This window comes from Hyperolius riggenbachi, chromosome 7 (genome assembly GCF_040937935.1).
Source record: "Hyperolius riggenbachi isolate aHypRig1 chromosome 7, aHypRig1.pri, whole genome shotgun sequence".
NCBI classification, from domain to species: domain Eukaryota; kingdom Metazoa; phylum Chordata; class Amphibia; order Anura; family Hyperoliidae; genus Hyperolius; species Hyperolius riggenbachi.
The window spans coordinates 238,945,674-238,962,623 of NC_090652.1; positions in this window are offsets into that span (position 1 = coordinate 238,945,674).

Genomic DNA, 16,950 nt, shown 5'->3' on the forward strand with positions numbered 1-16,950 from the left:
TGTCCCAGTTGTGTATTGGACACAATGTGGGCTGCACGACCGCTGTCTGGGACCTCCTGTTGTGTTTATTTACGGCCCTGGTATCACCGCTAGGTACCAGGGCTATTATGTCACGCTGCCTACCTGCTGCCACACTCACACTACTCCTCCATTCCTCCTGCTGCTGCTGTCTGTCTGTGTTTCCCACTGCCAGGGTACACAGAATTACCTTCTGCTGCCACACTGCCACCAGCTATTACGTCAAACAATAGCTGCTCACATAATTACTCTCCTCCATTCCTCCTCCTGCTGCTGCTGCTGTCTGTCTGTGTTTCCCACCGCCAGGGTACACAGATTTACCTTCTGCTGCCACTCTGCCACCAGCTATTACGTCAAAAAATAGCTATATATCTGTGTAATTGGTTGTAAAACCAAAACTACAAAACCATTACAAAAAAAGGTTTAATTTTTCTGAGGTGCCCGGGTTGAAAACTGTGTTGTCCCAGTTGTGTATTGGACACAATGTGGGCTGCACGACCGCTGTCTGGGACCTCCTGTTGTGTTTATTTACGGCCCTGGTATCACCGCTAGGTACCAGGGCTATTATGTCACGCTGCCTACCTGCTGCCACACTCACACTGCTCCTCCATACCTCCTCCTGCTGCTGCTGCTGCTGTCTGTCTGTGTTTCCCACTGCCAGGGTACACAGATGATTTACCTTCTGCTGCCACTCTGCCACCAGCTATTACGTCAAACAATAGCTGCTCGCCTACTCCTCCATTCCTCCTCCTGCTGCTGCTGTCTGTCTGTGTTTCCCACTGCCAGGGTACACAGAATTACCTTCTTCTGCTGCCACTCTGCCACCAGCTATTACGTCCAAAAATAGCTAAATTGGTGTAAAACCAAAAACCAAAAAACCATTAAAAAAAAAAAAAAGGTTTAATTTTTCTGAGGTGCCCGGGTTGAAAACTGTGTTGTCCCAGTTGTGTATTGGACACAATGTGGGCATGCACGACCGCTGTCTGGGACCTCCTGTTGTGTTTATTTACGGCCCTGGTATCACCGCTAGGTACCAGGGCTATTATGTCACGCTGCCTACCTGCTGCCACACTCACACTACTCCTCCATTCCTCCTGCTGCTGCTGTCTGTCTGTGTTTCCCACTGCCAGGGTACACAGAATTACCTTCTGCTGCCACACTGCCACCAGCTATTACGTCAAACAATAGCTGCTCACATAATTACTCTCCTCCATTCCTCCTCCTGCTGCTGCTGTCTGTCTGTGTTTCCCACCGCCAGGGTACACAGATTTACCTTCTGCTGCCACTCTGCCACCAGCTATTACGTCAAAAAATAGCTATATATCTGTGTAATTGGTTGTAAAACCAAAACTACAAAACCATTACAAAAAAAGGTTTAATTTTTCTGAGGTGCCCGGGTTGAAAACTGTGTTGTCCCAGTTGTGTATTGGACACAATGTGGGCTGCACGACCGCTGTCTGGGACCTCCTGTTGTGTTTATTTACAGCCATGGTATCACCGCTAGGTACCAGGGCTATTATGTCACGCTGCCTGCCTCATTGACTGCATGCTGCCACACACTCATCCTCCTCCTCCTGCTGCTAAATTTACCTCCTGCTGTCTGTGTGTTTCCACTGCCAGGGAGCACATACAATGGCGCTTCCAACATGCGTGCGCCACCAGCTATTTGTTGTTACGCTCAAAAATAGCTGCATTTCTTTAAAAAAAAAAAAAATGAAAAGAGAAATAAGTGAAGAAGAAGACGATATAGAAGAAGATGAAGATGAAGAAGATGAAGAAGAAGAAGAAGAAGAAGATGAAGAAGATGAATAAGAAGAAGAAGAAGAAGATGAAGAAGATGAAGAAGAAGATGAAGAAGATGAAGATGAAGAAGATGAAGAAGAAGATGAAGAAGATGAAGAAGAAGATGAAGAAGAAGAAGAAGAAGAAGAAGATGAAGAAGTTGAAGATGAAGAAGATGAAGAAGAAGATGAAGAAGATGAAGATGAAGAAGATGAAGAAGATGAAGAAGAAGATGAAGAAGATGAAGATGAAGAAGATGAAGAAGATGAAGAAGAAGATGAAGAAGATGAAGATGAAGAAGATGAAGAAGAAGAAGAAGAAGATGAAGAAGAAGAAGAAGATATAGAAGAAGAAGAAGAAGATATAGAAGATAAAGAAGAAGAAGAAGAAGAAGTATATACAGTACTGAACAAAATTCTGGACACAACTTCTCTTTTCACCTTTTTTTTTTTTTAAAGGAACATCCCCACATAATCACTTGCTGTTGTCACTTGGAAAAAAATATGTTTCTTGCATCATTAACCCTCAAAACAAGTGTTGGGAAGCTATTTAAGGCCAATTCGAATAGTCAGCTCGAATAATGAGCTCGAATACCGACTCGAATAGTGAGCTCGAAGTCCGAGGTCGAATCGAATAGTAAAATTTATTCGACTCGAATATTCGACTGACCTCGAATAATTTACTATTCGAATTCGACCAAACTCGAATTTTAAAAAGGGGTATTTGAGCACCACTATTTGCTAACGGCCATTGCTGCGATTTATGTACGTCACCATCACTACCATTGAAATAGCCCCAATAAACAGGTTTTTGTGACCCTAGGCTATGACCTCTTCGGCCTAGGGGCCCGAAACTCACCAGTCATGTTCCCCCTAAGGGTCCCTACAATGCTAGAAAATTTGCCACTGCTGAGTAATTGCCCTTTGAAAAGATGTGAGATTTTGGAACTGTAAATAGGAGGCCCAATGAAAGCCTATCGGGGATTTTACCAAATTTGGAGCCCTGTAACTCTGGTTTGCAGAGATGTAGGGAACCCATCTTTGGAGCCCAAGTCTAACAATATGTCTTCTACCTGCATGAGACATTTCGTGAGATTTAGACGTTGCTAACGGCCATTGCTGCGATTTATGTACGTCAGACTCGCCACCATTGAAATTGCCCAATAAACAGGTTTTGTGACCCTAGGCTATGACCTCTTCGGCCTAGGACTGCATTGAACGCGACCCACGCATTGTGCGCATTCTGGACAACACCAATTACTGGGTTTATACCCTTCTGGATCCACGGTACAAACACAATGTTCCAAAACTGCTTGAAGAAAGAGCCAGACAGGTCAAAATGGAAAAATACCAGCAGGCCCTTGTGGAGACTTTAGAGAGGAGATTGACATCCTCCCCCTCCTCTAGCCAGTTGTACGCCGACAGACTGACTTCCGCAAACCCAGGACGACCAGGAGGGCAGCAAACAACACAAGCCGCAGCTAGTGCCCAAAAGGGAATGGTATCGGCAGTGTCCTTGGAGTGGGAAAATTTTCTGACACCCATGCAGCAGCACACAGAACAGCAAGCGTGCAGATCCACCTCCAACACCGATCGCCTGGAGAAGATGGTCAAGGACTACATGTCAGATGGCGTAGCTGTGTTGAACAATCCAACTATTGGGTATCGAAGCTAGACACCTGGCACAAACTGGCAATGTATGCAATAGAGGTGCTGGCTTGCCCGGCAGCCAGCGTTATGTCGGAACGCTGTTTCAGTGCTGCCGGAGGCATCGTCACAGATCGGCGGCGTATCCGCCTCTCCACAGAAAATGCAGACCATCTGACTCAAATTAAAATGAATCAATCCTGGATTGGAAACGACTACGCAACACTCCCGGACCCCAACCAAGTAACATGAACAATGAACATCTGTGATGGGTTAGCCCTTCCGGTCCCTGTTTATTGAACCTCTCATCTGTATTACATTTATGACTGCATGGCGACAAAATGCAAATTGCTATCCGCACGCTTCTTGTCCTCATGCAAGGCCTGGGTTGTTGTGTCTCAAAGCGTGGCCTTCTCCTCCTGCGCCACCCTCCTCTTGTTCCATCACGTGTGCTGCTGCTGGGTTAGCGTTACCGGTCCCTTTTCCTGGAACCTCTTATATGTATTACATTTATGACTGCATGCCGACAAAAAGCATGTTACCTGTGCAAAGAAAACAGACATTTCCCGCATTTAAAAGGCAGTTTTCCCTTTGAAACTTTAAAATCGATTTTCTCAAAAACTATAAGCTCTTTTTGCTAAATTTTTTTTCCTCTTGTACCCACTCCCAAGGTGCACATACCTTGTAAATTTGGGGTATGTAGCATGTAAGGAGGCTTTACAAAGCACGAAAGTTCGGGTCCCCATTGACTTCCATTATGTTCGGAGTTCGGCCATGTTCGGCCCGAACCCGAACATCTAGATGTTCGCCCAACACTACACGTGACCCGTTCGGCCAATCACAGCGCTAGCCGAACGTTCGGGTAACGTTCGGCCATGCGCTCTTAGTTCGGCCATATGGCCGAACAGTTTGGCCGAACACCATCAGGTGTTCGGCCGAACCCGAACATCACCCGAACAGGGTGATGTTCTGCAGAACCCGAACAGTGGCGAACACTGTTCGCCCAACACTAGCTGAAACTAACATCCTCCAAGTGGTAGACAGGTCATGTGTATGCTCATTGTGTATTTGAATCCCATGAGTGGGGTGTGCACTTTTTTGCAGGTAAGCACTCATCTGTTTTTAAGTAGCGTTGTTCATTTATTTGCTATGTTTGATTGATTTATTTCTGGTCAGCTGCTCCCACTGAATAGTTTTCCTTTGGTGTATATGCAGAGCCTCTGTTTGGGTTCAAGGTGCGTTTGCAGTTTCTGGGGGGGCTCAGCGCATCTCTGAGCTGAGGCCATTCAGAGGCGGCCTGGTGATGCGCTGATCCCACTTTTTTTGCGCAAGTTACAGCAACTGCTGCCAGGAGCCCTCTGTGCTGCTCCTGATGTATGCATGGCCAGGGCAGCAGTGCTGACAGCACAGAGTGGATGGAAGATGTTCTACTCTGCTCTGTACTTTACAAAAAATGCATGGTGCGCTTTGCAGTTTTTCTAAGTATGTCTCTGCTGACTCACCTTAACCTCCTCGGTAATCCCAAGTCAGTGAGTGAGTGAGTTATATGCAGGAGCTGCTGCAGATCATTCTGTGGTATTGTTTTTCTTGTTTTATGGTCTAAAAGCTTGTAAAAAAATTCTGCGGCTTTTAGACCCTAATGCTGGGCATACACGATAAGTTTATGCACCGGTATCGAGCCAGCGGCTCGATGCCGTCGCGTCCCCGCTCGGCCCCGCCTGCGCTCCTTATCAGCCGCTCGATTCCCCACTATTGTCCAACCGCGGGGATTGAGCGGGGAATCTATCCAGCGGGTCATCGGACCTGTCAGATATTATCAATCGAGCTGTCAGCGGCTCGATTGATAAGAACATTCTTGAACCGTGTATGTTTAGCATAAATCTGGAAATACCCATAATGCCAGGGAGGTTAAACTCAGTGGAGTGTTTTGACTGATAAATAGAGACACAGATCTGAAAAGCTGGCAACCCTTTCATTCTGTGCACTGATTGCAGTAGAAGTAGTGTGTATGACATTCAGGTCTGGTTCACTTGCACGGATGAAAAACTGATCTGTGTAAAAAATGATTTGTGTAATGGCATCAGTTTTCCCTCCGTGACCTTCTGTAGCATTTAAAGCGTCAATACAACAGACATGACGATCTGGAAAAATCGCAGACCCAAGCTTGCGGTCAGTTTCTAACTATAAATAACTACGCTGTGTTCCCTTTTTTCTTTCTCTGCCTGAAAGAGTTAAACATCAGGTATGTGAGCGGTAGTTCCTTTGTGAGTCAGGACTGGGTCAGACTACAGTGTGAGTGACCCTCACTGATAAGAAATTACAACTATAAAACACGTTCCAAGCAGAAAATGGCTTCTAAGAGCAGGAAAGAGATAAAAGGGTCAATAGTTCATAGATTTTAGCTCTGGCATACTTCAATGAAGGCGTCAATGAGCGAAAACAATAAAACAGTAAAACAAAAAAAGTAGATTTCAATATAAATTAAAACTGTGGAATATCTTAACCTCTTCACCTCAAAGGGTTTTTCCTCTCAAAAAACCAGAGCAGTTTTCACCCGTCAGCTCTCCTTCCATTCATTCACCTATAACTTTATTACTACTTATTACAGCAAAACAATCTATATCTTGTTTTTTTTGCCACTGTATAGGCTTTCTTTGGGGGTACTTTTTGCTAAAAATTATTTTCTTCTAACTCAGTTTTAATAAGAAGAATAAGAAAAAATTTCTCAGTTTTCAGCTATTATATTTTGTCAAAATAAAACATGCTACCGTAATTAAAACCCACACATTTTATTTTCCCGTTTGTATTGGTTATTGCAACGTTTAAACTTTTTCCCTAGTACAATGTATGGCGCCAATATTTCATTTGGAAATAAAGGTGCATTTTTTTAAGTTTTGCGTCTATTCCCAATTACAGGCCCATAATTTATAAAGTAATTGTAGTATACAGTTTTTGTATACATATTAAAAAAGTTCAGTCCCTAAGGTAACTATTTATGTATTTTTTTTTTATTTGTAATTTTTTTTTATTAAAAAAAATAAATAAATTAAAAAAATGGTAACTTTAGGGGAGTGTGGGAGGTCAGAGGTTAATAATAATAATAAAAAAAGGTAACTAGGGATAATAAACAGAAAAAAAAAGGGGGGGGGATGTAATATTACAATTTGGCCACACAGTAGTGACTTCAGCTCCGTACTGTTTGTACGGAAACGGAAGCACTACGCGTACGGAATGAATGAATGGCAGAGCCGTCTGTACAGACGGCTGCAGCCATTCACACAGGGAATTAGATCAATGAATGGGATTTGTTTTCCCATTCTTAGATCTAGCGGCGGGCGATCGGCGGTAATGAGCGGCGGTACCGAGCACGCGGGGGGGTTGGGGGGGCTGGTAAGCGGGGGGCGTGGCAGGAGGGACGTGGTACCTACGTCCCTGCACAGAGTTATGGCATTTTGCAGGGACGTAGTTATTCGTCCCGGGGGAGGGGAAATGGTTAAAATAATCATTTTTAGGAGGAAGATAGATACAATTGTTGATTTCAGTCTTTTATTTACACCTCGGGTGTCCTTTAACATAGGATCCATTGATCTCTGTTAGGATCCGGGACTCACTGTCCTCACTAGCAGCAGAGTTGCTATAAAGCAGCTAATTTTGAATTTATAAAGGCTCATAGTCCAGGGATTTGAGTGCCAAATATGAGATTCTGCCAGTGGAAGAAATTAAAAATGATTTTGTGTGAAATACTACTTTAGAATAACTTCAGTTCATAAAATGATTTGTCTGGAGCAACCATAGAATCCATCTGTAAGAAGAAAAGAGGACAAGATCTCCATGGAACATTAAAGTGTGATGGAAAATCTTTGTCACATTCTGTGTTAATGGCACAGTTTTCTCAGATGTGAATGATACAGTCAGCTAAACACAAGCTGTACTGCAAGTAACACATGTCTGAGGAGAGGCAGTGGGAGTATTGGCAGACTGGTATTTGGATACGTGTGTGTGTGTGCTATCCAGGATACAAGGCTGACATGACAACTGTGTTTTGCCAAAGGCACGCTTTGCTCTTGCCCAATCTGTCTATGGCTTTGTATTCCAAACATGGGATTCCTTATAAAGACACAATACGACTTCCTGGCTTATTTTATAAGGCAAAGAACAGTGTGCAAAGTACAGCAGAGATGGCAGGGGCAAGCCATATTTCTGTGTTCTGATTGCTCTAAATTGATTCAAAGGACCACTCCAGCGAAAAAAGTAAGCAGTTAAAATCTGGCAGAACCAACAGATTTTGGACTAGTCCATCTCCTCATGGGGGGTGCTCAAGGTTTTCTTTGATTTCAACAGCATTTCCTTAACGGCAGTTGCAAAGTCTAACTGACAACATAGTGTGCAAGTGAGTAGAAGGGTGGCTGGTATCTTACTGTTTTGGCAGTTAAAACTGCTATTTAGGAATTTTTTCTGAAAACAAAAAAAAAAAAATCATGAGAATCCCCCATGAGGAGATGGACTTGTCCAAAACCTGACAGTTCTGTCAGATTTCAACTCCTTACTTTTTTGGCTGGAGTCGCCCTTTAAATGAAATATTACTTTTTCACACTTCTCACAAACATAGAATAAAGGTGTGTGGTAAATCACATATCCCTGATAGTAGAATATCCATAATTATACTATACTAGTGACCTAAGCCTGTTTGAAAACGGGCTCAAGGTCTGTAATTGCTGCGCGCGCACCTGCCGGCGGCACGCCCGCCGGTCACATGCCAGCAACGTGCACGCACACCCGCTGGTCGCACGCTCGCTCTCTCGCCCGCCCGCTGAGCCGACTGGCCGCCCGTCCACCCTGCGTCCTGTCCTAACAGCTGTCAGTGCTTGACATGCGCAGTAGCGCAAAAGCACTGACACACAGACAGGACGCAGGGACACTTCAGGATTATTAGGTAGGATTCTACTAACCTACTGGACTGCGCATCAGTTGTTTTGGGACAGTCCATCTCCTCATGGGGGTTCTCAGGGTTTTCTTTGTTTTCAGCAGCATTTCCTGAACAGCAGTTGCAAAGTCTTACTGACAAAATAGAGTGCAAGTGATTAGGGAGCAGGGCTGGGCCGAGGCATAGGCTGGAGAGGCTCCAGCCTCAGGGCGCAGTGTAGGAGGGGGAGCAGAATTCATTCAGCTGTCATTCCTAATTGTGTTTGAAGCAGAAAGAAATAAGAAAAGGGCATACATAGCAGTGACTGCAAGCCAGATAACTAGAGATTAAGGTGTTGAGGAGGTTGTGGGTCCTGTGGCCCTTAGTCTAACAGCAATCAGTGTGTGATGGCTGGAATGGGAGGGATGGAGGGGCACACTTTGGTGTCTCAGCCAATCAGTGGGTGGGAGGGATGGAGGGGCGCATTTTGGTGTCTCAGCCTTGGGTGCTGGAGGACCTTGTCCCAGCTCTGTTAGGGAGGCTGGCTGGTATCTTACTATTTGGCAGTTAAACTGCTGTAGAAAACAAAGAAAACCCTGAGAATCCCCCTTGAGGTTCTGTCAGATTTGAACTGCTTACTTTTTTCGTGATCGTGGTCCTTTAAGTGTAAAAGGACCCTAATAAAAAACTGACAGGACAGGAACTAGACTATACAGATGTATGTGTGAACCCAGCCTAAAACCTTCCATTTCTTGTTAATGCCATTACCCTTTAAGTCTGAACTTTTCTGATGATCTTAACTAGAAACTGTGGATGGAAGAACACTGTGGTTATAAGTAGTATTCTTTTTGGTTCCTATATTGCTGGGAAACAGGACATTAATAATAACCACAGGCCACTGGGTGTGAACGGTTAGCTGCTTCTTCATACGCGCAGCAAGACTTTACCACAACCTTTGTGTTGGAAACCAAAAACACATTTGTGAAATAGTTGCAGCACTCAAACAGGAAGAATATTACCAATACTTGTAGATCTTGCAGATAAATAACAGTTGTATAGTTTGTCCATACTAACCAATAGAAGGTAAAGCATCAATAGAAGGTAAATTCTGACCATTCCAGTCGTGTAAAAAAAAAGTGTACAGTCACCCCTGTCAGATAAGGGCCCTTTTACACTTAAAGCAGACCTGAACTCTTGCACAGGACAGAAGGAAAACAGAGAAATTCACCCTGTATGTATTTAGAGAGTTTAGCCTGTCTAATTCCCCATCATCTGTGTCAAATCACAAACTGTAATTTGATCTCTCCCCTGTATCAGGTAATTACCATGGCAGATAAGGTTAGATTAGCTCATTTATAAGCACAGGATGTTAATAGGTCTGCTTCCATGAAAACAGGAAGTAGAAACTGTGCAGATTTATTGTAGGATTTCTATCAGCTGTAACATAGAAATGTTTTCTTTAAAGGTTATTATGTTGTTGCGTATCTTTTAGAGCAGAGAGGAAGTTTTGAGTTCAGGTCCGCTTTAATGCGTTGGTATGCATTGGTATGTATTGCATTTTTTCTCCATAGCAGTGCATTGTGAAAAAGATTCCGTTTTTTAGCGTATAGTGTGAAAGAGGCCATAGGGAAACATCAAGTGGTATTTAATTGAGCAGTTGCAGGGCTTGCTGGGCAGACTGGAGGTGGCATAGGAGAATACAGTGGAGATGATTCAACAATCACTCCCTCGAGTTGTACAGGTGTAAGGGGTGACACATGCAGATGGAGAGGGGGGGAGCAAGAAAAAAGGGCGCCGGCAGCTAGTGGACAAAAAGGGCGCCACCATTCACTCCCATAATAAATATCGTTTAATGGGCGCCGAACAGGAAAAAAGGGCGCTGGAGATTATTAACGTTTCATAACTGCGCCCGTGACAAATCACGTTTACAAATATACTAAACATATCTATCGTATGTAACTAAAACGTTATTTAAAATGTTATGACTTGCTGTTTGTAAAACATTATTATTCACATAATAAAGCGATCAGTAAGTAAATCGTAATATTTTTTTACACTCACTATTTGTAAAACATTATTATCCGCACAATAAAGCGATCACTAAGGGGGGTCTTAGGGTTAGGCACCACCAGGGGGATATTTATGGTTAGGCACCACCAGGGGGGTGGTTAGGGTTAGGCACCACCAGGGGGGTGGTTAGGGTTAGGCACCACCAGGGGAGATGTAGAGTTAGGCACCACCAGGGCGGTCTTAGGGTTAGGCACCACCGGGGGGTGGTTAGGGTTAGGCACTATCAGGAGGGTGGTTAGGGTTAGGCACCACCAGGGGGGTGGATAGGGTTAGGCACCACCAGGGGGGTCTAGGGGTTAGGAATAGGTACAAGGAGTGTTCTGTGTGAGAGTAGGTTTAGTAGTTTAGTTGTAGGTTTAGTTGTAGTAAAATGTTAGTAATATTTAGTAATGTTTTACTACAGTTATTTTTCATTGTTACAAACATTTTCAGATTTTATTACAGGAAGAAACGATAAATGAAGGTTATACACAATATTATACAATTATAATTATTATACATATATTATCGTTTTTTAACAAATGTTAGTATAGCTTTCACTTTCAAAATAGGGAAGATTATCGTTTTTACAATTTGCAAACTCATACACATTATTTAATGTTTTTTGATTTGTAAAACATTATTTTTAAACGAAATACAACACATTATTTTTTATAAACGTTATTGCCACTTATCATTTACATCCCACGCCCTTTTTTCCTGACGCCCTTTTTGCATGTACGCGGAGGGGGGTGGGGAATAGAGGAAGGGAGAGGGCTAGCAGAATAAAATGATGGCTGCAAGCCCTGCACATGCAGGAGTAGGCTATGGACACATGGAAAGGAGAAGATGATGTCCTTGGAAGATAGTTTGAAGCATGCGATATTGTCTGTAATAGGATCGATTACACAGATGTGTTTGTTATCTTTTTCATATATCTTTATGCTATTCATATATAACTGCTCCTGGAATTGCTTGTAAAACTTATAGCTGTGAAAATAAAAATATTTTCCAAAAATTATCTCAGGCCAGAAACCACCATGAGTGCAGATATTCTCCGATGTCATTGATGTCATTGATGTTATTTGAGGCAGCACAGTGGTATAGTGATTAGCACTCTTGCCTTGCAGCAGTGGGCTCCTGGTTCGAATCCCAGCCAGGTCAACATTTACAAGGAGTTTGTATGTTCTCCTCATGTCTATGTGGATTTCCTACAGGCACTCCAGTTTCCTCCCACATCCCAAAAACATACAGATAAGTTAATTGGCTTCCCCCTAAAATTGGCCCTAGGCTGTGATACCTACACTACATGATACATACATAGACATATGACTATGGTAGGGATCAGATTGTGAGCCCCTCCGAGGGACAGATAGTGACAAAACAAGATACTCTGTACAGCGCTGTGTAATATGTCAGCGCTATATAAATACTAAAATAAATAAATTGGTGTCTTGTTTAACAAAACATCTTCATATTAAATTATAGTCAGCTGAATGCCTCTGTAGTTTGTCTCAGCAACACATTACTTGCTTATCCTTTCCCTCCTCATGTCATAGGCCAGACCTGACCAATGGCCTACAGCTGACCAGTGTGCCTGTCCAACAATCCTTCCTAAACTGTCACCCATAATGATCATAACATTGTTTTTGGGGTAGCGGTAGTTTAGTGTCTGTGCATAGCTTAATGGACCTGAACTCTTGCACAGGACAGAAGGAGAACAGAGAGAAATGCACCCTGTATGTATTTAGAGAGTTTAGCCTGTTTAATTCCCCCTCAGTTGTGTCTAATCAAAAGTTGTAATTTGATATCTTCCTGTGTTACCTGACTGCCCAGCAGAAACAGCAAATAAGCTCATTTGAAAGCACAGGATGTTTACAATATGTCTTGCATCAAAGCAGGAAGTAGAAACAGTGCAGATTTATTGCAGGATTTGTATGAGCTGTTTTTTTACAGGTTATTATGCTGTTGCATATCTTTTAGAGCAGAGAGGAAGTTCTGAATTCAGGTCCCCTTTAAGGCTGGAGTCAGAGCTTCTGATCTGCATGTACATTCTTGGCCAGTAATTCAGAAAGACAATATTGACAGCGAGATAGTGTTGAGCACTGGTTTGATGGTTTCAAAATTGCATAGACTTTATTGTAGAGCCTCATGAAACAGTTGAGAAGTTGGCCTGACAGCCGTTCCATGAGTCTCCACACTTAGTCAGAAGTCAACCCACAAATTACAGATGCAGACCAGTGAAAATTTGCGTAATTTTGGAAAATTTGTGTAATTTGTGTAAATTGGACCCTGATGAAGTGGGAAGACCCATGAAATGGCTGTCAGGCTGATCTCTCATCACCCACAGTGCTTGTAAGGGCCCGTTTCCACTAGTGCGGTGCGGAATCGCCGCATATCACCGTTGACAAAATCGCATGCGGGTGCGATTCCGCATGCGTTTTTTGCCGCGATTTCGCATGCGATTTCGCATTGGCAGGGTATATGCGATTTTAACCATGTCACTGCCTGTGTCAATTTACATTACTATCAATGCGAAATCGCACGCGAAATCGCGGGAAAAAACGCGTGCAAAAAACGCATGCGATTTCCCTATCAAATACATTACCTGCGAATCGCCTGCATTCCACACGCAGGCGAATTCTGCAGGGTCTACCGTGCAGAAAAATCCTGCACATAAAAACGCAAATGAAAACTGACAAGTGGAAACAGTCCCATCCACTTGTATTGCCTATGCGAATCCGCATGCGTTGTCTGCATGCGAATTCGCGCTAGTGGAAACGGGCCCTAACTGTTTCGTTTTGTGAGGATCTACAAAAAAGTCTATGCAATTTTGGAACTATTGCCCAGCCCTATCTCTCTGGTAATATTGTGCATGCTTGGCTTTTAGCTATTGAGCAAGATTCAAGACTGAATGATCCTCTAAGTGTATGGGTGTCAGGAGTGTTGCGTGCCAGCCAATTGAATCTTCTTTACTCTGTAATTTAGAAAGACATTAGGTCAGCTTGATTTTTGAGGCAGGAAGATGGCCGCCTCTATATTCCTCTCACTAAAGGTTTAATTTATGTGTGGTAGAGAAGTTTGATTGAAGTTGGGCGTGCAGACATGATCTACCCAAGCTTGGGACAATTCTATCCATGATGAATAGTCATTAGCTATGGCTCAGCTGGCAGAGCACTAAACTTACCAAGACCCCAAGTGGTCACTGTTGGCTGGCCTCTAGATGGATAATTTGTAGTTCTGCTGGCTATACCGTAACATAATTACACACAATTGATCCTACCAGAAGTTATTAAAATATAACTTTTATTAATTAATTATTAAAACTTTCATATTTGTTTTCATTTTATAATGCGTTAAATAACCCCAGATAATTAAATAACCCCCCAATGCTGACAGAGCTGGAGAGCACACGCTCTTCCTTTTTTGTTTTCTTTACTGAAATGTATATATAATGCTTTCTTCTTCTATATGCACTGGCAACTCTTTGCACTAAGCACTTTTTCCCTGACGACGACCCCAATTAAGGGGTCGAAACATGTCGGATTGGTGGGGGGTCTATTAACTTATATGTAGCAAGTAAAAAGCAACTTACTCAGCTTTAGGTCTCTGAGCAGGATCACTAAAAATTGTGAATTGGTGTAGATGCTCAACACAGTACTATAGACCTAATCTGGGGTTATTTAACGCATTATAAAATGAAAACAAATATGAAAGTTTTAATAATTAATTAATAAAAGTTATATTTTAATAACTTCTGGTAGGATCAAGTGTGTGTAATTAAATTAAAAATCAGGTTGTGTATTGTGTATATACCGTAACATAGGAATATGTAAATGTACAGTAGCTAACATTTGTTGTCATGCCAACACAATTGTAATATACAGTACATACTGTCTGTCTTTGGATTGTTTTTGTTTGTGATTGTTACGCAACTGCCAGGACACATTCCTTCTAAGTGCAAACTTACTTGGCAAAATAAATTGAATCTGATTCTGATATTACAGCCATGTTTACTTTTTCAGTATGTTCCCATCCAAGAGATAACAGTCATGTTAAGTGTTGTGTTCAGTAGTTACTGAGGCAGGATACCTGAAACAAGGTTTATCTACAAGATTTACAAACTCTCTACATAAGCAGTAGTGATGTCACGAACCTCCGATTTTCGGTGTTCGCGAACCTTCGCGGAAGGTTCGGTTCACGGAAAAGTTAGCGAACCGCAATAGACTTCAATGGGGAGGCGAACTTTGAAAAATAGAAAAAATTATGCTGGCCACAAAAGTGATGGAAAACATGTTTCAAGGGGTCTAACACCTGGAGGGGGCCATGGCGGAGTGGGATACATGCCCAAAGTCCCGGGGGGGAAATCTGGATTTGACGCAAAGCAGTGTTTTAAGGGCAGAAATCACATTGAATGCTAAATTGCAGGCCTAAAGTGCTTTCAAACATCTTGCATGTGTATACATCAATCAGGGAATGTAATTAGAGTACTGCTTCACACTGACACACCAAACTCACTGTGTAAACGCACCGCAAACAGCTGTTTGCGTAGTGACGGCCGTGCTGGACTGATGCGCAACATGTCCAGAGTGCAGGCCGTGGCAGTTTTCCAGCCCATATGGTCGCCGGGCTGTGGTAGCTCAATGATAGAACAACAGTGACTGTCCAGCTGATCAAATTTGGTCTGTCCACAATGAAGCAATGACCTTATTATCTTCTTGTATGTAGGTAGGCATAGGTAGGAGTCCCAGTATAGGTAGGTAGGCATAGGTAGGTGCCTCAGTAGTTAGCTAGGTATAGGTAGGAGACCCAGTATAGGTAGGTAGGCATAGGTAGGTGTCCCAGTAGTTAGTTAAGCATAGGTAGGAGACCCAGTATAGGTAGGTAGGCATAGGTAGGTGTCCCAGTAGTTAGCTAGGCATAGGTAGGAGACCCAGTATAGGTAGGTAGGCATAGGTAGGTGTCCCAGTAGTTAGCTAGGCAGAGGTAGGAGACCCAGTATAGGTAGGTAGGCATAGGTAGGTGTCCCAGTAGTTAGCTTGGCATAGGTAGGAGTCCCAGTATAGGTAGGTAGGCATAGGTAGGTCCCCTAGTATAGGTAGGTAGGTAGGTGTCGCTGTATAGGTAAGTAGGTGCCCCAGTAGTTAGGTAGGCATAGGTAGGTGTCCCAGTATAGATAGTTAGGCCCGGGCCTGGCTGGCACAGTAATAACAATTACCAATGTCCAGCTGCAACAGATAGGGCTGTATAATGTCAGTGTCAGTGAGCAACACACGAAAAAAAAAACACATCAGTAAAACATTAGCTCTCAAAAGAGCTGTTGTGGAGTGCTATTTTAGCAATAACAATCAGCCAGGAGCAAGCCAAGAGCCTAACTAATCTTTCCCTAGGAGAAAAAATCTGCAGCAGCTCTCCCTAGTCTGTCTATTTGCAGCAGGCACATGAGTGAGTGTCATGGCCAGCGAGCCTGCCTTATATAAAGGGGGGTGGGGCTCCACGGCTTAGTGTAGCCTGAATGGCTACAATGTGCCTGCTGACTGTGATGCAGATGGTCAAAGTTGACCCTCATAGTGCATTATGGGGCGAATCGAAGTTCCGCAAAAGTTCGCCTGGTCCAGGCAAACGCGAACCACCAAAGTTCGCCTGGAACCTTTCGCCGGCGAACTGTTCGCTACATCTCTAATAAGCAGTGTCTTCACGCCATAGTCCTAGCCAGCAGCAGCCAGACAGTAACCCATAACAGTCCAGAGAATCTTATGCAGCAATACAAGTAGAACAGTGCTTGCCGATTGGTTTATAGGACGTAAGTTGCCTGTTTATATTAATTACTAATTGCATAGCTCCCAACTGTCCTTCTTTGGGAGGGACAGTCCCTCTTTGGGACACCAAAAGCATGGCTGTTCAGTGAGAGCAGCTGACCAAAAACGAATTAAATTAGTACATAGCAAGGAAATGAACAGCGCTACTTAAAAACAGGCAAGTGCCTACCTGCAAAAGAGTGCAAGCCCCACTTGTGGGATATAATACACACCGAGCATACACATGACCTGTCTACCACTGGAGGATGTTGGTTTCCTGTAACAGCTTGCATGCAACCTATTAAGTACTCGTCCCTCCCACTGCGAAGAAGTCAATCCTCCATGGGAGGGGCCTAACACTAACTAAATCCTAACCTATGTATATGCATAGTCTCGGTGCAGCTAATCAAGTAAAATCGAAAATTGAAAATTGAGCAAAAGGTGGATCAGCGCAACACCAGGCCGCCTCCGAATGGCCTCCATCAGAGATGCGCTGAGCCCCCCCAGGAACTACAAACGCACCTTGAACCCAAACAGAAGCTCTGCATATACACCAAAAGCATGGCTGTTAAGTGGGAGCAGCTGACCAAAAACGAATTAAATTAGTTAAGAAGTCAATTAAAGTGAACCGAGCATCATTTTTAACACCCAGGGCAGCTCTATAGCAAATAAAAAATGCATTCTAAAAATGTGGTTTATTATTAAAAAAAACTTTAATTTTACCTAATTTTTTTACATCTAAGAGTTAAATTAG